A 24,265-nucleotide genomic window follows, 5' to 3' on the forward strand; every position below is an offset into this window, starting at 1 on the left:
CAATAAAGAGCAATTATAGAAACAGAGGATTTTTTTTTACGTGCTCATAAAAACAATTAGGCTTGTTCTGAGAATTTCCTGGTTTGAGCCTGGCTGTTGCAGACTTATTTCATAAGTTTTTTTTTCCTTAAACAGTGTCTACATGGACCTGTGCCTTAATTCTAGTTTTGTGTGTGTATGTATGTGTGTGTGTGTGTGTTTCCTGTATCACATGGGAAATATCTTTCCTACATTCCCCGCCTTGGAAGTGGCTGGAACGGTTAGATGTCCTAGACTCTGAAATCCTGTCTGCGTTCTCAGGTGCTGACATTTCAGTCCAAGGTTTTCCTTGCCTTGAATATTCATTGGCCAATATTGTTGATGCATTTACCCAAATAAACCTCACTTCAGCTCGCTCCTCTCCAGAAAGAGACTGGTGAGTGGCTTCCTGACGGTTGTATATTGAATGCAGGTGGCCCCGTGAATGCACTTTCTGTCTGGCTCAGAACATTAACCATAACCCAGCTTCTTCCAAAGGAGCTGGAATGAATTAAATTGTTTAATAAAACCTTACTTACCTGGGTAAACTCATTTCTATTTTGCATTTAGGTTCCCTAATGCACCTTTCCAGATTGTTATTTGTAAAATAAAAAGCTAGACATGTTTACTTAGAAAACCAAACATCGGTCCCTAATCCTGGATCCCATCCAAGTTCATTGCAACATCTTTTTCCCCCGAATTTCCACCAGGTTATGAGCCATTGCGCACTTCATTCAGTGTGAACTGATAACTCCCACCTCAAGTCCGACGAGTACTGGCTTGGGCGTGGGATTTGCTTCTTGTGATGTGTTTCTTTCTGTTGCTCTCCCAAACTGTGAACTGTTTAGGACAGAAAGAAGGCTCAGGGTTGTATCTCTGTGGATTGATTTTAAAGCCATACCCATGTCAGAAGGCACGGCTGGGGACCATGCCCAGGATTAAGGGTCCACTTAAAGATCTGCCTGGAGGAATGTGTCTCTACGCCCTTGAAAGATCATTCTAGAGCCAACATGGTAGGACGGCAGACCTGCGGAATCAATAATCGTTCTCTTCACACTTGCCAAAAGCCGTTTCTGGCACGGAGTATGCCCCTCAGTGAACGCTGGCCCAGGCGACGGCCCGAATAAACGGATAAAGATGGCGAAGCTCATCTTTCCTTTTCTGCCCATTTCCAGAAACCCTGAGCCAAATTTTACATCTAAATACAGTTAACCATATTAGCTCAGATTTTTTTTACTTAATTGCTTCCACTCTTTTAAAATAAATTTTTATTTCTATTTAAACAAATGAATTACATGCCTGCCTTAATATCCAGTACTAAAGATGACATCCTTCTAATTAAGTCAATGCTATGCATTTGGACACAACCGTTTCTAATCTGCTCATAGTCCTGTTTGCTGGGAGTCAACTCTCTATAATAAACAGACATTTTTGCCATGAACATCATCATCACCAAGACCACCACCACCACCATCATCACCACTGCCACCATCACTACCACCACCACCATAATCACCACCACCACCACCATCACCACCACCATCACCACCACCACCACCATCACCACCACCTCCACCACCATCATCATCACCACCACCACCACCATCATCACCACCTCCACCACCATCATCATCATCACCACCACCACCACCATCATCACCACCACCACCACCACCATCACCACCACCTCCACCACCATCATCATCATCACCACCACCACCACCATCATCACCACCACCACCACCATCACCACCACCACCACCATCACCACCACCTCCACCACCATCATCATCATCACCACCACCACCATCATCATTGACAGGTTTGAGGAAGCTGGTAGCCACTAGTTTTTATAGCACTTACAATATTCCAGGCATGGGACTCACTACTAAATTTAATTACCACACAGAAAAAAGAAAGAAAGAAAATCAAACATGACCATTCACACCTACTATCTCAGCACTCAGGAGGCTGAGATAGGAGGATCAAAGTGACTTCAAAGCTAGCCTGGGCTACATAGTGATCAGGCTAACCCTGTCTCAAATGAACAAAATCCATGAGGCAGGTACTCCTGGCACCCCATTTTGATTTTGCAGAAACTGAGGCACAGGCATAGAGCCAGAAAGGGCTGGAGCTGAGCTTTGAAGCCAGAACTCTTCCCTCCCAGGCCAGGGCACCCAGCAGGACTGACAAACACAGTGTCTGTTCCTGGATAAAACTGGAGCAAGGTTTCCTTGCATACATAAATGGTCCTTCTCAAGGCTTCTGACTAGGACTGGGCTGAGGATAGAAACAAAGAAGACATTACTACAAGTTGAGAGCTGCGAGTTCCAGTGGCTCCTGGCAGTGGCAGAGGAAACCGGATGCTGGCCTTTTTTTTTTTCCTCCCTCACCCCCAGCCCCCATCCCCACCCCGCGCGCGCTTCGCAGTTCTGCCTTCAGGCAGTAAGCCAGTTGTCTTTGGGACTCAGCTCCCTAGAGAAAAATCCAGGTACTGGGCTGTGTGTGACTTCCCCTGCCTGGCTGTGGGTAGCTAGGAACACCCTCTCTTCCTGCTGTGGGCCTGGCTGCTGGCAGGTGCGCCCCACACCAGTCTCACCCCCAAAGCCTTTGAGACACTTGACATCAGGGATGGAGTGCTTGAGGTTTATCAAGTTTTCACGATTACACCTCCATAAACCCCTTTATGAGGCCACTCAGCACCATCGAGGGAGCCTCCCTGCGGATCGCTACAACCTTGGGTAGACATGACCAGAAGCTCCAAGGGCCAGATTGGTTCCCGACCCACCCAGTGATCACACCCATCCTGGTATTGTTAGCAGGAGGGGGTGAAGGCGCAGCCCGAGTTACTTTCTAATCAAATTTTCACTGCGCTCTCTGACAGGTCTTTAAGTCACTTAAGGGGGATCTTTTATATGCGAGACACCAACATCATGCAGTAAATCCAACCACAAGCCAGTCCCATATTTTATTAAGTTTAAGTTCAGTGAAAGTGCAGAGCGAACGAGGGCCCCGCGCCTCCCCGTTACATCTGATTTGCGGTTCCCGTAAAAAGGCCCACATGCCGCTGCTTCAGATGTGTTTTGGATTGAAAATAGGATTAATGTGCTAAAGTGTGATTAGAATGGTTAAACACGATTAATTGGAACAGACTTCTGCTGCCCAGGGAGCGCCTCCAGGCTGGCCCTGCTCCAGGTTACCCAGCGAACAAAGCCTCCCGTGCCTTGCCCCTCGCCTCTCCTCATCGCCAGCCTGTCTCAGGGCAGATTAAATGCAGCTGAGAATGCCGGCCCGCTGGCTGCAGGCGTCCTCCGGGAATAGGCAGGAACCTCAGGCCGGCCTGGCCTTGGCGGGCCAGGCCGAGCACTGCCGCACCAGGGGCAACGGGCCAGGTGGCTGGGCCTGTGGTAGGCGTAATTTGATTTTTTTTAATGATCTATTAAACCCCTGAACTTTAATCAAGCAATGACTATGTTGACGGCTTACATTTACTGGAGGAGTTGAAGGGCAGCTAGGGGCCTGGTCATGGTCAGTGTGGAAACTGCAGCCAGTCTGGATGGTCAGGAGAGCTAGGCACACTTAGTCTTAGGCAGCCAGATTAGGTCTTCAGGGCATCCAAGAGTGGGGCCCAGACATTTCCTCTGAGTGGAGTCCCCCTAGTGCTGCAACAGGTTCCCCTGGTAAAATCAGGATGAGAAAGCTTGCCACAACCCTGCAGAGAGGTCACCTTGGTGGCTTGCTCACTAAGTCATCAGGTCAAGAATTTTTAAGGAGCACCATTTCACGGTCCAGGTAGCCTGAAAAAAAGGAGTCTTGTTAAGCAGCAAAGAAGAAAACTTTTCATAAAAATCTAAACTTTAAAACTATGTTACTGCTTACAAATACAGACATTAAAGGCAATAGAGAGAGAGAGACTCTGGGACAGGTATGTTGTATATATATATATGTGTGTGTCCATGCATGTCTGTAGGATATACATGGCATATTTGTGTCTGTGTGTCTGAGTCTGTGTATGTTCATGTATACCATAATGTATTGCATAAATGCCTATGTGGTATGTTTGATATATATATATATGTGTGTGTGTGTGTGTGTGTGTGTGTGTGTGTGTGTGTGTGAATCCATGTGATACGTGGCATACAGGTCTGTGTGAGTGTATGTGTGGTCGTTTGTGTCTATGAGGCATGTGTAGTATATGGTATGTCTGTGGGAATGTGGATCTATGTGTGCTCTTGGAGGTGTGACTGTGTGTGTTTGCGTAAATATGAGTGTCTATGGGGGGTCTTTGTATAGATGCATGTGATATGTAAAGTGTAGATTTCTGTATTCACATGATATATGATGCGTGTGTGTGTGTATTAGGATTCTATAGGGGGAATAGAGCCAATGCATAAATATATAGACACAGACATATATAACTTATTAAAACAGCTGTCTCATACTGAGGAACCCTCTAAGTTGTTTGATCCTCTAGTCTTGGTGTCTCTTCAATCCCAATCTGGAAGGTTCCTGGGATTATGAATTAAGGATTGTGGATTAAGGTGTCCTTAATCCACAATGAAGTCTGGGCATTATGGCTCTGTGATCAGGAAAGAATCGGCCACAATAACAAGGCCGATACCAGAAGGCACTGCCCACATTGGCCTGGAGCAATCAGAACAATAAAAGCAATCAGAACAATTTCCCAGTTTAGGCTCTCTGCCCAGAGCTGCGGCAAGACTACAGGAAGAAACAGCTATCACAACATGTCTGTGATGATGTGGATGCACCCCGAAGTGATTGCATGTGGTGTGGTATGTCATGTCTCTCTAGATGTGTATTGTGTGTGTGTGTGTGTGTGCCTGTGCAGTGTATGTTCCTGTGTGTGCATGCACACGAATATTACAAGTCTGTGTGTCTGTGTGTGTCTTGGGTTGAAGGTTTCTTATGAGGGGAGAGAGAGAGAGCAAGCCCTGGGCCTTCTAGAAAGGGCAGAATTTCCGGGGTTCAGCCTTAGGGAGGCTGACAACCTTTTGAGGAGACATGGACGAGTCTTTCCCATGAGTTAGGGTCTGAACCAGAACACTTAGGAGCAAACAAAGGTATTGGTCATGAGCTTCAGCACACAGACCTGCCACACATGGACAGAGGCAGGAAGAGAGACTTAGAAGGCCCTGAACATAAGGACTGTTGATGGTCAAGACCCTCAGAGATCGTTGAGGCCTCTCATAAAACCAAAGGGCCGGACAAATCCGCACCAGCAGCAAGTGGAAGCAATGGAGTAGGCTGAGGCCCATCCAGTGCTTTTCCTGGTTAGGTCTTATGGGTCTCATCTGACACGTGTCCTGTCATCCCACTCCTTAAATGTATTCTCACATGCCATTTTCTTTGTGGTTGCCTCTGCCTATTCTTCAAGATACTGCCTGCCGGTGGCTCTGGGAACACTTATGTGACCCACAGAACAGTCTTCCTTGTGACCATCCCATTCCTCTGCTTCCTTTCTTCTTACACTGAGCCCCATGATGTGGAGACCATGCACCTCTGCCCACATGAGCACTGGCTCCCACAAGCCTTCCTTTTCACTATGCCTAGAAGTGTCTCTGCTCACTGGAAATATATGGCCAGCCTATTCTCCTCAGGTATAAGAAGGACTTAGCCCTGTATCTATTAGTTTGCTTGCATCCTAGGAGTGGCATCCAGACACAGCCATCAAAGGCACCAAGGAAACCCAATGCTCGGGGATATGCAAAGAGGACCTCCTCTCCAAGGGCTGGATGAGGAGTGTAGGACAGATGGAGTGAGTGGGAAGGTCAGGCTGGGATCTCTCCCCACTCCTTACCAGGGCTGGCCCTCTCCTGAGTAGGCATAAATGTCCCCAGGAGGCGTCCCTGTTTCCTCATCTTCCACCTAAGCACCTAGAGAGAAGAAAGTTCCTTGAAGCAGGATGGAGGTCACTGAGACCACCTCTTGTCACACGATTGGGAGTCACTGACTGTGGCAAGGCCTCTGCGCTTCCCCTGCAGGAGGTGGTACCCAGCATGGTGTAGCATTGGTGCAGGCCATGAGCAACACTGGCCTGACCACAGCCAGATGCTGCTCTTTGGACAAGTCTCTGTTCTCCCACTTGGGAAAGGCACAGGGCTGACAGTCCTCCCACTAGGGGACCTTGAAAGAGACATCTCACATATCACTGCCTTTAAGGCTGAGGGACTTGACTTGCCCAAAGTCAGAGCCCTAACATAAGACACCGGGACATGGGAGCAAACTAATGGTTTAGTGGATGAGGGAGAGGAGTGGGGTGACAAAGAAAGGAAAACCAAAGGGTGGCTATCATCACAGGGTGGCCATTGTCACTATTATTAAGAACAGCCTGGGCTCACTCCCAGGAGATCCCACATAGATGTAGACTATGGCGAGGAATTGAACTCAGTGACTCATGCCCTGGGAGAGGCTCTTCTAGGATGCAAACATCTGCACTCTGAAGCTACCCTTGCTGCAGCTTGCATACACTTGTACACCCTTCGGCTTTCTAGAAAGTTCTGTGGCAGAAAAGCTGAGATAGTGTGGTAAGCCACAGCAAAGCCAGGATTGGGTTATCTCAGCCATGATTAAGTAAGAGGGGAGCAGAGACAACAAGGCTATGGGCACCACCATCGTTCACCAGGTGGCCATCTCCCCTCCATCCACACCCACCTCCTGCTTCCTGTTCTGAGCCTCCTTATTACTCTTCTGGGCACCTTCTCCGCTAAAATACTTATGTTTTACACGTGCACTGGTGTAAAGTGGGACGATTTGGACTGGTATGCGTGCAGGTTTGTGCGCGCTCGTGTGTGTGTGTGTGTGTGTGTGTGTGTGTGTGTGTGTGTGTGCGCACTATGGTGCTCACACTTTCTTTTTGACTTAAAAAAAAAAAAAACCCAACCAGGGCTAAAGTGGTGACTTAGCCAGGAAGGTTCTAGGACTGGAGCTTAATCCTCTACAATGCAGGGGGTGAGGAGGGAGGGAGGAGGGGAAGAGAGAGCAGAGGGAGAGGAGGAGGGGGGAAAGAAGAACACTCACAGAGAGAGCACTGAGCATTATGACACATGCTTCCAATCCCAGGATTGGGGAGGTGGAAACAGGCAGATCCTGGGATTCACCAGCCAGACTGCCTAGTGTACATGGCCAGCTCCAGCCCAGTTAGAGACCCTGGCTTAACGAAAGGCAGACAACACTCAAAATATGCCAACAGCACCAGGCATTGTCCTCTGGCCTTCACATGTAAACACACACACACACACACACACACACACACACACACACACACACACTCACTCACACCCGCACGCACGCACATGCACACACGAATGCTTGGCACACATGATTGCTAATAAAACATTTTTGTGTGCTCTGGGCACAGTGCCTACTACGCTGAGTGAAGCCAGTGTGGTCCCACTACTCACAGAATGGCCTCAAGATCTGCCCTATGGACCACACTCTTTGGATTCTTCTATCCCTCCTCCGGCCTCCTCCCATCTGCCCCCATGCTAAGACTGGGTCTGGAGAGGAGCTGCCACTGGCGAGCGAACATGGAGAAGGCGTATCGGAATCAGCCATCCCCCTCTTTGCTTCCATCCAAGAAACTCTTCCCTGGTCCAGCTTCGTGCACCAGGCGTGTGCAGGTTCAAAGATAAGTTTTTACCGTCAGGAAATAAAACCGGGCTAGGGATGCAACGCAGTCGGAAGGGTCTGGCACGCAGACCTCCCTAGGTTTCATCCTCAGCACCACAGAAAACAGAGCGCAGTGGTACATGTCTGTAACCTCAGCTACGAAGATGGAGGCAAAAGGAGGAGGACTTTAAGTCAGTCACTACATAGTTTCAGGATAGCCCAGACTGCTTGACACGGGCCTCACTTCACCCAGGTCCTGCCCTCCTGCTGCTTGAGACCTAACCAGGCCCCTCCCTCCTATTGCAAGTCTTCATTTGGTCGGTGGTTTGATAGAAATCCATGGCAGGCAGACACCAGGGTGCTTCCTCAGGGGTGGGGAACATTGAGAGCAACAGAGAAATGCAAGGAGACATTGGTGCTGTTGGTGTTTTATCGGGTGTTGTCTGTCTTTCTTGTAAGCCAGGGTCTCTCGCTGGGCTGGAGCTAGCCAAGTACACTAGGCAGTCACTCATTTACATAGTGACAAGCAACAGCAGTGCTGCTGGTGACAGTCCCCGCCCTCCTGGTGCACCTAGGGGCACACTACCCTTTGCCAATCTGATCTAAGTCTTTGTTTGGCCCCACATAATAACTTGGTAAACAAAGACAAAAAGTATAGGTGACATGTTTGAAGTGACTGATGCCTTGAACTGGTAGGAACCGGCTTTCTGTGGGTGCTCTGCCGAGCTTCACCCAGGAGCTCACGAGAGGGATAGAAGTCTGAAACACAGCCAACCGCAATCCACAAGGGCTCAGAGAAGAGCACCAGCTGTGGCCAGCTGTGGCCTCCCCCACTGTGCTGTGCACACACTTCTTGCCAGGGATGGATGATGGGTTCTGGCTTAGTCTGGATTGCAGCTGGGAGAAGGCAAAGGGTAGGGAAAATAGCAAGAGAATTGTTACTTTTTTTTTAAAGTACCTCAACTTCTCTTTCTTCTTCTGCCCTTTCGGTAAGCCCAGGGTTCTGTGCCACCCCATTGTTCTTACTTCAGAAGCCAGACTTTGGCCCATCCTGTGCCGTGAATAGCAAGTCCCAGCAGGGAGAATTGGATCCCACTGTACTCTGGAGCCCGCCATGACAGAAAAAGCCCAGCAGCCAGGAGGTTGCCGAACTTCGTCAGATCCAGTTGTGATGAGATTTGCTTTGTGCTGACCTCCTGAGGCTTCATCGAAGAAAAGCACACTTTCAAAACAGGCCCAGCCAAGTTCAGCCCATGTTTTCCCTAAGGATCTAGGGACAACCAAAAAGAAGGCTTGGGGATCAGCCAAGTGAACTTCTCCAAGTTCCGTGTAATCCAGGCTCTGTTAGAGCCACCTCAAGTCACTGGGGTTCATGGGGTCACTCAGCATGGGGCCCCATAGCTGCAGGACAGTGCCAGGAGTCTGGGCTGGGGTCTGCAGCTGGGAGTGTCTACCCTTGCCTCCTTTTCTGTGGACAGAACTGGTCCAAAGCAAAAGTGCTTTATCTGGAAAATTCAGCTATTTCTCATCTGAGCTGATCCCAGCAGCTCTCTGGACCTGAGGGCCTCCTCCCCTGCAGCCCCTGCCCACCACAGGAGTTCTGGCTGCATTCTCACATGACAGATAGGATAGAGATATTTTAGTCACAGATTCCTCTTTAGACCCAATTGTATTTGTTGGGGACAGTCCAATACGGCAGAATTAATGGGATGTTAATCAGCCTTCTGGTCAACCTTGTCTCTCCCACCAAAGCAGATCTATCTCAGAGTAGATAAGTCTGCCTGGGACCATGTGGAGGCTGCAGCCTCTCTTCAAGGCAGATGGATTCTGTCAGGTTTTGGATAAAGTAAGGGTCCCAGCTTCTCCCTTCCCTTCCTCACCTCACCTACCCATTCCTGTCGTTTTTGGTCCTTCTGAGAATGAGGTGGTTGAGGGTGTGAGTCACTGATCTCTGTAACCCAGAGAAGCTATAGTGTGAGCATTGCATTGTGTGAGCATGTCCCTCTAGGAAATAAACTAGAGAACGGTGGCCAGTCTGGAATGTATGTGTTATCCTCTTGCTGCACCGTGCTCAGTCAAGCCATTGCAGACAGAAGGGCTCATTGGGTGGGTCTCCTGGGATGGGAACCAGTTTGTGACCTAACGCAGGCCCTCTCTCCTATTTACATGCCCTCATTTGGTTAGTGGTTGATAGGAATCTGAGGCAGGCAGATACCAGGCTGCTTCCAAAGGGGTGGGGAACGTGGAGAGTGACAGAGAAGCCCAGGGGACATCTTGTCAACACTCGTGCTTCCCCTTTACTTCTTAGGGAAGAGTGGATGCAGGGTCCTTCTAGCATCTCTGCAAGTCCACAAAAACCCAGTACAGGAGAGATGGCTCAGTGTGCGTGCGCCTGCCGCCTGCCGCCTAAGCATCGACGACCCAAGTTTGGTTCCCAGAACTTACATGAAAAAGAGTGTGTTGATGTGTGCTGTAATCTCAGTGTGGTAGGTTGGGAGGTCTGGCAGGTCTGGGGAGCTTACATGCCAGTCAGCCTTGCCAGTGGGCACAGTTCCAGGCCAATGAGAGACCCTATCCCCAGCAAACAAGGTGGAAGGCCCCTGAGACATGACACCCAAGTAACCTTTACTCATTAGCATGCATGTGCATCCGTATACACATATGATACAGAGAGAGGGAGATGGAGGAGAGAGAGAGAGAGAGAGAGAGAGAGAGAGAGAGAGAGAGAGAGAGAGGGAGGTGGGGTAAGGGAGAGGGAGGGAGAGGGAGAGGGGGAGGGGGAGGGAGAGGGAGATGGAGGAGAGAGAGAGAGAGAGAGAGAGAGAGAGAGAGGTGGGGTAAGGGAGAGGGAGGGAGAGGGAGAGGGAGAGGGAGGGAGAGGGAGAGGGAGAGGGAGGGAGAGGGAAGGAGAGAGGGAGAGGGGGAGGGGGAGGGAGAGGGGGGGAGAGGGAGAGGGGGAGGGAGAGGGAGATGGAGGAGAGAGAGAGAAAGAGGGAGAGGGAGGAAGAGGGAGAGGGAGAGGGGGAGGGGGAGGGAGAGGGAGATGGAGGAGAGAGAGAGAGGGAGAGGGAGAGAAAGAGGGAGGAAGAGGGAGAGGGAGAGGGGGAGGAAGAGGGAGAGGGAGATGGAGGAGAGAGAGAGGGAGAGAGAGAGAGGGAGAGGGAGAGGGAGAGGGAGGAAGAGGGAGAGGGAGATGGAGGAGAGAGAGAGAGAGAGAGAGGTGGGGTAAGGGGAAAGGGAGGGAGAGGGAGAGGGGGAGGGGGAGGGGGAGGGGGAGAGGGAGGGAGATGGAGGAGAGAGAGAGAGAGAGAGAGGGGTGGGGTAAGGGGAAAGGGAGGGAGAGGGAGAGGGGGAGGGGAGGGGGAGGGAGAGGGAGAGGGAGAGGGAGAGGGAGAGGGAGAGGGAGAGGGAGAGGGAGAGGGAGAGGGAGAGGAACTCTTATTTCCCTCACAGGCTCATACTGGGCTTCTCCTAGGTTCCAAACATTCTTGCAGGCATAAGAGACACAGCCACAGGAGAAGAAAACAGTGCCAGACACACAAGCCAAATAAACAAGCAGACAAAATACCCACATGGTGGGTGAGATTGTATACACTAAAGCAAACAGCACACTACAATACAAATGGCAGGGGTTGTTACAGCACATTATGAAGTGATACGCACTATAAGAAAAGAAGAAAGCAAGGAAGGAAGGGCCCTGTGGGATGCTAGGAGGGGGACAACTACAACCTTGGTCGTCAGGCTAGGCCTCCCTAGAAGGTGCTATGTGGACAAAGACACTAAGCTAATGAAAGGCTGAGAAGTTCAGGTATCTGGAGGAGGCTGTGTGCAAAGGCCCTGGGGTGACCTGTGCTTAGAGTGGCTGGCAGGTTTTCAAAGGTAAAGGAACCTGTGAAGTTTGACTGAGGGGGTTGGGCGGATGGGAGTGAGGTCAAGTCCAGGGAGATGGTGGGACCAGCTGGAGCAAATCTCTGATTCTCTGTGATGACCTGAGTTCTGCTCTGTCATCTTCTGAGCATCTCAGCCCTCCAGCAAGCCTCGGTATATCAAAGGGATCTCAATACCAACGAATGGAGAGCTTTTTAATTTTCCCAGCTTTGCATTGTGCATTATTTTGCATGGAGGTGCAGTTATTTCCTGTTATCTCTTTGTCTAGGTATTTATTTCTTTATTGTGTGAATATATGTGTGTGCTTGTTCAGGCATGTGTGCATGCATGCATGTGTGTGTGTGTGTGTGTGTACATGTGTGTGTGTGCATGCATGTGAATGTGTGTGTATGTGTGTGCACACATGCATGGATGCACATTCCAAAGGTTGAAGTGCTTGTGTCAGAGGACTCAGAGAACGACTTCCAAGAATTCTCCCCTTCTACCATGGGGATCGTGGAAATTGAACTGAGGTTAAATGTTTGTGCTAAAAGCTACTTAATTCTCAGAGCCCTCTGGCTGCCCCTATTTCAGGCCTGAGGGTGCCTTGTTGGGCCATACAGTGCTAGCTCAGAGGTTAGAACTGGTAACAGCAGCAGCTGGGGCAGACCCAGATCTCCGAGAATACATCCTCCTTGACTTGACACAGTTCATACATTGACCATGGGTGCCATCACTTAGTTGAAACTTCTATAAGTACAAGATCCAGACCTGCTGAATTCAGGTCTTGGATGCAAAGATACAAACCAAACAGATGAGGGAAGCAGGTAGGCCATCTTCACTCTTCCCCCTCTCCCCCAAGTCCGATCCCCAAGTCTCATTGCCAGCTCTGTAGCACACCACCTCTCTTCCAACTTGCTTCCTCCCGGCACCTGCCACCCCCACCCCCACCCCCACCAAGATCTACTAAGATCCTGGTGGCACATCCTGGTTTCCCCCACCAGAGTGCCCCCTTCTAGTCCATCCCCATTCCTAAGTGTCAGCTCCCAATACCTAGAGACACATTCCACCTGGAACCCCCAGTGACCACACCTGACAGGATTTCAGAAGCATTCCCTGCAGGCAACCCACAGCCACCACACTCTCCAAAGAACCAGAGAGGGCCACAGAAACCAAGAAATGGAATGCCCACCCATCAAAGACAAGACCAGAAACCAGCTCCTAAAATCACAACCATCCCAAACCGAGATGCCTAGACACCAGCATAAAAACACAATCAATAATAGCCAAGACAATATGTCTCCACTACAGTCCAGCAACCCCACCACAGCAGGCCTCAGAACTGCAACACAGCTGAGACACAATACAGGGACCTCAAAATTACTATTATAAATATGTTAGAGGGCCTTTAAAGGGATGTGAATAAATCCAAAGTAAAATCTATAAAAACACAGACAGTGGAATGAAATGAAGAAAACAGCTCAAGACATAAGAGTAGAAATAAAACCAATAAAGAAAAACCAAGCTGTGGGAAAACTAAATGAAAAACTTATGAACTCAAATGGGAAGCTCAGAGGCAAGCCTCACCAACAGAATATAAGAGATAGGAGAGAGAATCTCAGGTGCTGAAGACACGATTGAAGAATGGATACATTGGACAGAAAAAAATGTTGGACAATATAAAAATGCAAAATATAGGAAGAATAGGATAGAAGAAAGAGAAGATACTCAGGTCAAAGGGACAGAAAATATTTTCAATAAAATTATACAAGAAAATTTCCCCAACCTAAAGAAAGAGGTACTTTTCAATGTACAAGAAGCATAGAGAATGCCAAATAGACTGGATCAGAAAGGAAAGTCTGCTCAGCACATAATAATCAAAACACTAAATGTATAGAACAAAGAAAAAAGATCAAAAGCTACAAGGGAAAAAGACCAAGTAACATATACAGGCAAAACAATTAGAATAACAGCTGAGTTCTCATTGGAGACCCCAAAGACAGAAGGGCTCAGACTACTATACCCAGCAAAACTTGCAATCACAATAGATGGAGAAAAAGATTCCATGATAAAACCAAATTTAAGCAATATCTACCTACAAATGCAGCCCCATGGAAGACATTTGAAGGAAATTTTCAACCGGAAGAAATTTACTATGCCCAAAAAAACACAAGTAATAAATATCAGACCACAAAAATCAAAAGACAGGAGTAAAACCCTCACACCTCAACAACAAAATTATGGGAATCAATAAGCACCATTCACTTATAACTCTCACCATCAGTGGTCTCAATTACCCAATAAAAAGACACAGACTAAGGGTTAAAAAACAGGATTCATCCTTCCGCACCAAGAAGAAATATAACCTCAGAGTAAAGGGCTAGAAAAGATATTCCAAGCAAATGGACCCAAGAAACAAGCTAGTGAAGCCATTTTAATATCTGACCAAATAGAATTCAAACTAAAACTAATCAGAAGAGATAGAGAAGGACACGACATATTTATCCAGGGGAAATCCAAGAGGATATTGCATGTCTTCACATCTATGCACAAAATACAAGCACAGCCACATTCACAAAATAAACACTGCTACAACTTAAGTCATATATCACACAGTAATAGTAGGTGACTTCGATACCCAATTCTAGCCAATAAACAGATCACCCAGACAAAAACTAAACAGAGATGCTGAAGCAAACTGACGTTGTAAACCAAATAGATCTAACAGATATTTACAGAACATTTCACCCAAATACAAAAGAATATACCTTCTTCTCAGAACCTCATGGAACTTTCTCCAAACTGACCACAAAGCAAGTCTCAACAAATACAAGGAAACTGAGGTTAACTCCCTGCAACCTATCTGACCACCACAGCTTAAAGCTGGATATCAACAACAACAGAAATAACAGAAAGCTTACAAACTCACGGAAACTGAACAACACTGAACAACAACAACAACAACAAAAATGGGTCAAGACAGAAAGTAGGGAAAAAAACTAAATACTTTTCAGAACGGATTGAAAACTAGAGCACAACATACCCAAACTTATAGAACATAGTGCAGGTTGTTTTACAAGGCAAGTTCATAACATTAAGTGAGAGAGAGAGAGAGAGAGAGAGAGAGAGAGAGAGAGAGAGATTGATTTCATTTAGTAACAACAGCACACCTGAAAGCTCTAGAACAAAAAGAAGAAATAATGCCCAAAAGGAGTAGACAGCAATAAATAATCAAACTAAAGAGTAAAATCAGTAAAATAGAAGCAAAAAATGTATAAAGACTCAATGAAAAAGAAGCTGGCTCTTTGAGAAAAATCAATAATCTTGACAAAGTCAGCCAAATAAAATTAGAGACAAAAGGAGAGGCATAAAAACATGCAATTGAAATTCAAAGGATTATAAGGATGTACTTCAAAAAACAAAATGCAAAACTATAAAAGAAATGGATAATTTTCTCAGTATATACCACACACCAAAGTTAAATCAAGATTCAATAAGCAATTCAACCAGACATATACCTAGTACAGAAATAGAGGCAGTCATTAAAAGTCTCCCATCCAAGTGAAGCCCAGGACCAGGTGGTTTTAGCAGAGAATTCTGCCTAGCTTTCAAGAAAGAATTAACACCAATACTCCTCAAATTATTTCACAAAATAGAAACAGAAGAAACATTAACCGATTCATCTTTGAAACTACAGTTTCCATACCTCAAACACAAAAAGACCTAACAAAAAAAGTGAATAAGAAATTAATTTTCCTTATGAAAATTGATGCAAATTTTCTCAATAAAATACTTGCAAAACAAATCTAAGAGCAAATTTTAAAACATTATGCATCATGATCAAGTAGGCTTCATCCCAGACGTGCAGTGATAGTTTAACATATGTAAATTGATAAATTTAATCCATCATATAATCAAACTGGAGGACAAAACCTACATAATTATTTCATTAGATGCAGAAAAGGCTTTTGACAAAGTCCAATACCCCTTCATGAATGGGACATCCCTAAACATAGTAAAGGCAATCTACATACAACAAGTTCATAGCAAACATCAACCTAAATGGAGAGAAACTCAAAGCATTTTTAGTAAAATCAGGTACAGAGTAAGAGACCTGGAGGGAAAAGGAGGGAGAATAGACAGTTATAGATAGATAAGATGGGGGGCTGAGATGAGAGGACCAAGCAAGAAGGGAAGACAGGGAAGGACAGCTAATACTAAGGACCATTTGAGGGATCTATAAAAACCTGGCACAGTAGAGCTTCCTAAAATGCATACATATATGAAGGCAATGCAAGTGGAATCACCAAATAGTAGGAGACACAGCCCTAACTAGATATCTCTTGTCACCAACTGAAGCCCCCAGTACTTAGAATGGGCTACATGTCATTGAAATACCAAACAATCCAGGCTATGTTGGTTACTCTCCAACTACTGCTGGTACAGTCCCATTGCTGAAGACAACATTTATCAACCTCAGTGAACACAGAGAAGTTAAGCTCGTGCCTATCTACAGCTTCACCCCTACTGTCAGGAAGGGTCCTCTGCACACTACCAAAAGAGAGAGGTAAATACCAACCCAGCTACAAACCCTTCAATCTACCATGGTGGTCTGCTTGCAAGATAATGCTGCACATAGCTTGTGCAAGTAACCAACCAATATATGATTGGAATCAAGGCCCACTCCAGCAGATGGAAACCATAGCCAACACTGCTTTGGTGGCCAAGAACTAAGACTAGATAGACCCAGGAACTAGGGGAAAACCAAACCCTACTGTTGTTAAAGGAAAATCACAATAAAACGACTCCTAATGGTATTCTGCTAGGCACCTAGATACACGCCTTGTTCAGCCATCATTAGACAGGCTTCCTTCTGCAGAAGATTGGAACAAATACAGAGACTCGGAACTAGACAATGTGCAGAGGGCGAAAGATGTTGGAACACATTACCCTCAATGGGATGTTTCCATCAATTCTCTCTGCATCAGAGCTCAGGAAACCTTGAAGAAGAGACTGAAAAAGTGTAAAAGCCAGACGGGATGGAAGACCCAAGAAACAAGACCTTCAAAACACAGCCCAACCAATACACATCTGAACTCACAGAGACTGTGGTAGCATGCACAGGGCCTGCATGGGTCTGCACCAGAGAGAGCCCTAGAGCTGAGAGGAAAAGTGGACCCACACCCCCATCCCTAACCAAGATCCTATCTCCAATAGATAATCACTAGCAAAGGAAAGAATTAGCTTTTTTCCCCCAAGGAAATCTTGAGGGGAAAAGCCACTCTTGAGAGTCAACCCCATGCTCAGCAGTAGGTGGGTAATAATGAACTCAACAACATCTTTGGAGGTTGTCTCATAATGTGGTGTCAGGGCATTTCTCTTCTCTTCTCTTCTCTTCTCTTCCTTCTCTTCTCTTCTCTTCTCTTCCCTTCCCTTCCCTTCCCCTCCCCTCCCCTCCCCTCCTCTCCTCTCCTCTTCTCTTCTCTGTCTGTTCTTTTCATTTCTGACCTTACACATAGAGGAGAAAGCAGTTGAGGTCATGGCAGGCTGCAACAAACACCCAGGCTGAGGGAGCTGTGGAGAGGGAATCTGAATTACTATCATGGCTCAAAACAGGCAGAACCTCCAAGGGGGACATTTCAGGCTTTAGGGAGGAAATTCCTTGCCAGAGTGTTTTTCTCTGGTTTGTTTAGGATTAAAAAGTAAAACAATGTCCATGGCTAGGACACGCTGGAATTCCTTTAATGAGCTTGTTGTTGGCAGGGCTGGGAATCGTACCCACAGCCTTGTGTGTGCAGATCAACTATGCTACCATTGAGTTACATCTCCCACCCTTCTATATGGGGAATTTTTGCAGGTGAAGCCTCCCCCTACAGCCTTTTTGCAGACATCGGGGGCCTAGAGAGATATTTTGGGGAGGCACAGGAGGCAGACAGAGTTGAAGGCAAGACCCCAAGCTACTTTAAAGTTCCGGTACAGAAAGGAGTTGCGGTCTTCAACATGGGGTAGAGGCAGTCTCCTCCTGTAGAACAGCCCTTTTCAATAGGCCTACCACAGGCCCCTGGGGCAGCCTCAGGGACACCACAGAAGCTGTCTGAGACAATGCAATAGCTCACAGGTCATGTGAGTTCCATTATGCTTGGCACAGATGGGCTGGGCCCTTCTGGGGGACCCTTTATTCCAAGTGGATCATTTGGAGTGGCCTGGCCCCCTGACCACTCCCTGTTATGCCCTGGGATGGCAGCCAGTTCTGTGTCCATCCATTGTAAATCTATATATTCTTTGTCCCTAGCATTTCTTTGGTCTGCTCATGCCTGGCCGAGCCTCATGTAGAGGATGTCTATGGTTAAGGCATGCAGGATGTCTGCAGATGCTAGTTGGCCTAACAGTCCCCAGAAAGTATCAACTCTTCAGTTTCTCCAGTTTGCCAAACAAGACAGTAGTCCTCACATGTGCTCTCTTGAGTTCTCTCACACTAGAAAACAGACCCCTTTGGTACTTTTTTAAAGCTCCAGAAAGGAAGGTCCTTGGCCATTTAAAAACTAGAAGGTTCTGAGCTGGGTACAAGGTAGGTTGATCAGTTGCTCCATGCCTAGGGCAGAGGCTGTGAGATTTCCAAAATCAGCAGTGCTGAGAAAGCTGGAGTGTTGGTCATCTTAACACAAAAATGACATGGTCGCCTTTCCTACTTCTGCATTTCCAGGTAGAGTTTGAATTGTCCCTGCTGGTTTCTCCTGGCTAATCCATCACTATCAACTCCTTAGGGGAAACAAAGTCAAGAAATGAAAGGATTTGTCTTTGGTCAAAGTAATAGCAACACTGTCTTTGCCAGAAAGAATGTGCAGATGCATTTAGATCCAAGTCAAACAAAAGTCTACGGAGGGCAAGGCATAGGAGAGCTACTGAGCAGCATTAGCTACAAGAATCCAGGGCTCTGTTAATCATCTTTGCTCGGCTGTGACAAATGGCCGGTGCAGATTACTACAAAGTAAAGTGTGGTCTATGTAGCCCACAGTTTAGAGATTCAAATGGTCTCCTTGGTTTGGCCTCCAGGTCGATGACAATGACAGGAGCATGTGTCTGAGTGGGCAGTCACATCTTGAGCTAGGAAGTGAAAGACTAAGGGAGGGGGAGCCACAGTACCCTCAGAGGGCAGGCTCCAGTTTAAGGGCAGTCCCTTCTGAGCCTGGGTGGAATTGATCCCAAGCTCCTGTCCTGATACCAAAGAGTTTGCTAAAGTCATTGCTTATGCAGAACCTCACCTGATGTCTGCCCAGAGCATAATACAGTGCTATTCCCCTGTGCTGTCTGTACCCAAATGTCCCCCTTTATAAAAATAAAATAAAGACACAAGTCACACTGGACTAGGGTCTGCTCTAATGACCTCATTGTAGCTTAATTACCCCTATAAAATACTTTCTCCAAATAAGGTCCTGTCCCTATGTCTTGGGCTGGGGAAAATTAGCCAGGGCTTTACCATTTGAAATTGGTGGTATAGAATTTAGCCCATACCTTTGGGTCCTGCACATGTTATTTCTAGTTCCTCACATGGAATGGTACAACGATAGGTCACCAAGAGGTGGGGTTTAATAAAATCAGAAAAGGGGAGGGCCCCGAGGACAGTCAAGATGGCTTCTCCGGTTGCTGGCCGACCGTCTAGAGGCAGTGGAGGATACGCTGGCTGCTGCTCCATTCCAGTGCCCCCCTTGCCTCACACCTGGGCACTTGGCAGTTCTACCCACCATTGCTGTTGCACCATCAATTCCAAAGTCAGCTCAATGAGAAAGGTAAAGGCTGGCTTGCTTTCATCTAGACAGGGTCTCAGGCCTGCCCCAAGGCCTGTGGGTCACAGACTCAAAGTCACTGTTGGCATTGGTTACTGGCAACCGCTGTATTCAACTACCTGACAGATACTGCTTGAGGGAATGTGCTGGCTAGTTTTTTGTCAACTTGACACAAGCTAAAGTCATCGGAGAAGGGGGAACCTCAATTAAGATAATGCCTCCATAAGATCAGGCTGCAGGCAAGCCTGTAGGGCATTTTCTTAATTAGTGATAGATTGGGGAGGGCCTTGTCCATGTTATGACAGGGGTGGTGCCACCCCTGGGTTGGTGGTCCTGAGTTGTATAAGAGAGCAAGCTGAGCAAGCCGGGGGAGCAAGCCAGTAAGCAGCACCCCTCTGTGGCCTCTGCATCAGCTCCTGCCTGCAGGTTCCTGTCCTGCTTGAGTTCCTGTCCTGGCTTCCTTCAGTGATAAACAATGATATGGAAGTGTGAGCCAAATAAACCCTTTCCTCCTCAACTTGCTTTTTGGTCATGGTGTTTCAATCACAGCAATAGTAACCCTTACTAAGACAGAGAAGGCGGACTTATTTTGGCTCATGGTCTCAGAGGGCTTAGTGCGTAACTGCCTGAGGGAAATATCATGACAACAGGAGTGTGTGACACAAAACCTTCCTCGTGGCAGACAGGAAGTAGAGAAAGAAACAGGAAAGGGGTCAGGTATAAGATGCCCCTCCAGAGAACCCACCTCTGTTGACTGACTTCCTCCATCAAGTCTCCCGCCTCCAGATTTCCAGAGCCTTCTGAAATGGCTCCACTGGATGAGAACCAAGCATTCGGAATGTGGGGCTGTGGAGGACATTCGATACTCAAATCATGACCAGACATGCGGCTTGATATTGGTGTGCCACACCCATCCAGGCCTGGCTCAGTTTTCCACCCTGACACTCCTGCCTTCTCCTGGCTGGGATTCCTGTGGAACCCTGAGGATCCAAGCCTCCCAAGCAACACGGAGCAAAACATTCCTGCTCTGTGTCACAGCTCCTCTGACATCGCTGTGTCCCTCTGGCCTACCAGCTTGAGTTTACAGAGTTGACAAGTTCAAGGTCATGCTCTTCTATAGGAAGTGGCCTTGGGTACTCACTCTCTCTGCACTACAGTTTCCTTTCCCATGGAAGGAGGAAAAGAGGTGCCTGCTTTTGAGGCTACGGTGAGAGTCAGTGAGAGACACTGCATAAAGAGGCTGCCCGAGGGAGGGGCCACCGAGGTTCTGCCACTACCCTTATGATCCTGGGGATCTGGCTGAGTCCACTGACCTCCAAAAGCCCTCTGTGTATGCTGTAGCCTCAGGGTGTAGGACAGAGCCCTTCCACACAGGTTCTCTTGAGGTCTGGGTGAGCAGAGCAATCCTCCTCCTCAGAGAGTGGCAAAGGCGGGTTTGAGCGCTCGCTGAGGACAACCAACACATTGCGCTGGGGTCCTCCCAGACAGCAACATCCCACTCAGAACTGTACACTCCACAGTCACTCTCGAAATATGTCAAAGGGCGTTCTGAGAGCTTTGGTGACCTCATAGAGACAAGACATTACTGAACAAGGGGCTCGGGAACCAATACTTCCTGGTGTGAGCTAATAGGGTGGACCCTGCCCTTCGGTCAACTTTAAGTCTCTATTGCCCTCTGGCTTCATCCCTAATGGAGGGTGGTGCTCCTCCCTTGGCTCCACTCTGGCTCTGAAACACTCCATTTCACCACATCATTCATTCCTGGCAGAAAGAACACTCCTCAGCACTCTGAGCAAGAGCAGCCCCCTTGGCTCAGGACCAGACTGAGGCCTGAGCACTAAGGAGCCATTGGGCCCAAGCCAATATGACCACAGGGACCAGATTGTGACACCCCCCCGCCATCCAACACACACATCCATCAGGTGACTTGCTATGGAGAGGTGACACATTTCCAACTCACTTTTTTTTTTTTTTTTTTTTCCAACCCGGAAGGATAAAAAGAGTTATGCAAGAAGACCAAGAAAATGCTTGTGGGGTTTACGGACACGAAGAGATATACTCAGGGGACATCCAGTTTCCATCCCACAGGGCACCTGGATGTGGTTGTCAGCAGCCTTGTGGAAGTTTGGAATAAAGCAAACAATGATCTTCTCTACACCATACCTCGCCAAGGGGGTCCCCAGGAGCTGCAGGCCTCTGCCCCAGGCTTAGCGCTCAGCTGCTGAACAGGTGTCAAGGCCTACTTCTCTGCCTGCCTAGAGTGAAGGGAGGGTGCAGGACATGCAAAATCCTATCCCCCAGCCCTCAGAACATTTAGATTTCATCCTCACCGCAGCTGCAGAGGGTGGCACCTTACACCCTTTTTACAGAGGCCCAGCAGCCCTCCTGGAGCCTATACTCACCCAGTGAGGCTTAGAGCCAGGATCCGTTCAACCAGCTCAGATAGGGAAGCAGAGGCCTGGGCCTCACCGTGAGGAGGAGCTTTGTTTTCTGGTGGCTTCACTGCTGTGGAGAAAGCCACTGGAGTTGAGAAGTGTGTGGCTTTCAGATGGGTGAGGCACAGACACATAAGCACTGTGGATGCTTTCCCTATCAGTGAATAGAGTCCCACGTTTCTGCAGAACCTGGCGCTTGCTTAGCTCTGAGTCCTGGAAAAAGCCTCCCTAAAGGTGCCAGCCTAATTCAGTCTTTCACAAAGCACCTTTAGGAGAAGGGGAAGTTACTACGAACTTTTTAGAGCTATAGAGTTGGTGTAGAAAGTTCCCCTGATGCCCCTGGTCCACTTTCCCAGAGCTAGCATTTCATGTTAGCCTGGGGCATTTGGGTATAACCAAGAAACCAGCATGGGGCCCTGCTGTGACCAAACTCCAGGCTTCATCCAGGCTTCCTCATTTCCCCGTTAACATCCTTTTCTCCAGGACCCCATCTAGAGACCACCTATGTGTGGTTGTCACACGCCTCCTTGGGTTGCCCTGCTCTGTGACTCTGACAGCTTCTCAATTTTCTTTCCTTCCATCCTCCCTCTCTCCTTCCCTCTTTTCCTCCTTCCCTCCATCCTTCCCTCCCTCCACTCTTTTCTTCCCCCTTTTTCTCTCTAGCCCTCTCCTTCCTGTCATCCCTCCTTCCCTCCCTCCATCTCTCTCCCTCTTCCCCTCCCTCTTTCTCTCTATCCCTTCCATTTCCCTCCCTCCTCACCTCTCTCCCTCCCTTCTTCCTTCCCTCCCTCTTCTCTACCTCCCTCCTTCTTTTCTTCTATCTTTCTCTCTCTCCTTTCCTCCCTCTCCTCCTTCCTTCTTCCCTTCCTTCTGTCAGTCCATAGCCATTTTAAGGGGTAGTGATGGTGTGTTCAGTGTGGCGTTCCCATTGGAATTAATCCAATCCCTCACTCGTGAGGAGGAAGAGAAGCTGAAACAGGAGCCCTTCTCTCACCGCCCGCTGTAGACACAGCCTGTCTGATGCCCTGACCTTGACCCCTCACCCAGGATGCTATATTTCATTCTTCTTCAGTCCTCAGTGTTTATTTTATACCTCAGGCTACAACCTAACAACTCATGATTCCATTGCTCAGACTGTCCTGGCCCTGCCCACCAGGAGTCCCTCATGCTGGTTCCAGGCAGTGGTTTGGGTGAGGGAATTCGAGTCGGAACAGAGTTTACTCCCAGGGAAGGTGAATTTCTGACAGTCACAAGCAGTCTTGAGACGGGAGATCGAATAATTAACCAGTAATTGGCCACCTTCACTTTCACTCAGCTTTTCATGTCTGTATAACCTTCCACCAAGGAGACTGTGTAGTTCCATAACTCTTGTGCCTTTCTTTATAGAAGCACTGTGTTGAGCACTTTGGGGTATTACGTGTGCATTTATTTCCAATTTCGGTCTTGCAGTAGAATCACTTTCTAAAGGGGTTCGTGCTGCCACCCAGAGTGCAGACAAGTAGCTAAAGCTATCATTGTAAGTGAGAATTAGTCATCAGAAATATACTCACTCATATGCACATGCACTACACATGCATACACATGGTGCACACACTATACATGCATACACATGGTGCACACACTACACATGCATACACATGGTGCACACACTACACATACATACACATGGTACACACATACTACACATTCATACACATGGTACACACATACTACACATTCATACACATGGTACACACACACACTACACATGCATATCATGGCACATATACTGCACATACATACATGGTACACACACACTACACTTGCATATCATGGCACATATACTATACATGCATACACATGGAACATACACATGTATATGCATATATACAAACATACATGTATATATAGATATATACACACACACCAACACATGCATGCATACATACACACACATCAGATACACACATATACACATACATACATTTTAAGAGAATTAGGCAGAGAGCAATAGGACAGGGCACACACACTACACATGCATACACATGGTACACACACGTACAGATGAATACATAATATATATATACATATATATATATACACACACATATGACTAAGTTATACATATCCACTCCCCCACATGCAAATAAACAAAGATAAATAAAAGCTTTAAAGACTTTACATAGTTTCACCCACTTACAGGAGCCGTCAGCATTAGTAAGGTAGAGCTCATCCTAGCAGGTCTTTCTTATGTGTCCAGTAGCTGCAAAGTGACCTGGGAGTCCTCGATGGTCTCCTTATTTCCTTAAATGAGCTTTTAAAGAATTCCTAAAGGCCTACAATGAGCGATGAGCATGGACTCAGAGAGCACAAGACCCCTCAGCAGGGTTCTGGAGCGCAGCAATGGATTGTTAGAACCTGTCGGAAAACTGCTGCAGTCAGTCTGGGCGACTGTTGACCTCTTCCTCGGAGAATCTTGAAGGGTTTGAGTCTCCAAAAGTGCGAGCAAGAAATCCAGGCAAACCAAACCAACCAGAGACTGTCCCAATCAAG

The 24,265-nt window shown here is 47.5% G+C and overlaps 1 long non-coding RNA gene across 1 annotated transcript; it reads right to left on the reverse strand.

Annotated features, from left to right (window-relative positions):
* Nucleotides 1–2,962: 2,962 nt before the first annotated feature.
* Nucleotides 2,963–20,874, reverse strand: LOC148005445 (uncharacterized). The gene is made up of 4 exons (XR_015622551.1): nt 20,612–20,874; nt 20,044–20,144; nt 5,837–5,912; nt 2,963–3,815 (listed from the first exon to the last, which is right to left on the reverse strand). It is a non-coding gene; the product is annotated as an uncharacterized LOC148005445 (long non-coding RNA).
* Between the last annotated feature and the right edge of the window lie 3,391 nt (nt 20,875–24,265).

This window comes from Rattus norvegicus, chromosome 6 (genome assembly GCF_021556685.1).
Source record: "Rattus norvegicus strain SHRSP/BbbUtx chromosome 6, alternate assembly SHRSP_T2T, whole genome shotgun sequence".
NCBI lineage: Eukaryota > Metazoa > Chordata > Mammalia > Rodentia > Muridae > Rattus > Rattus norvegicus.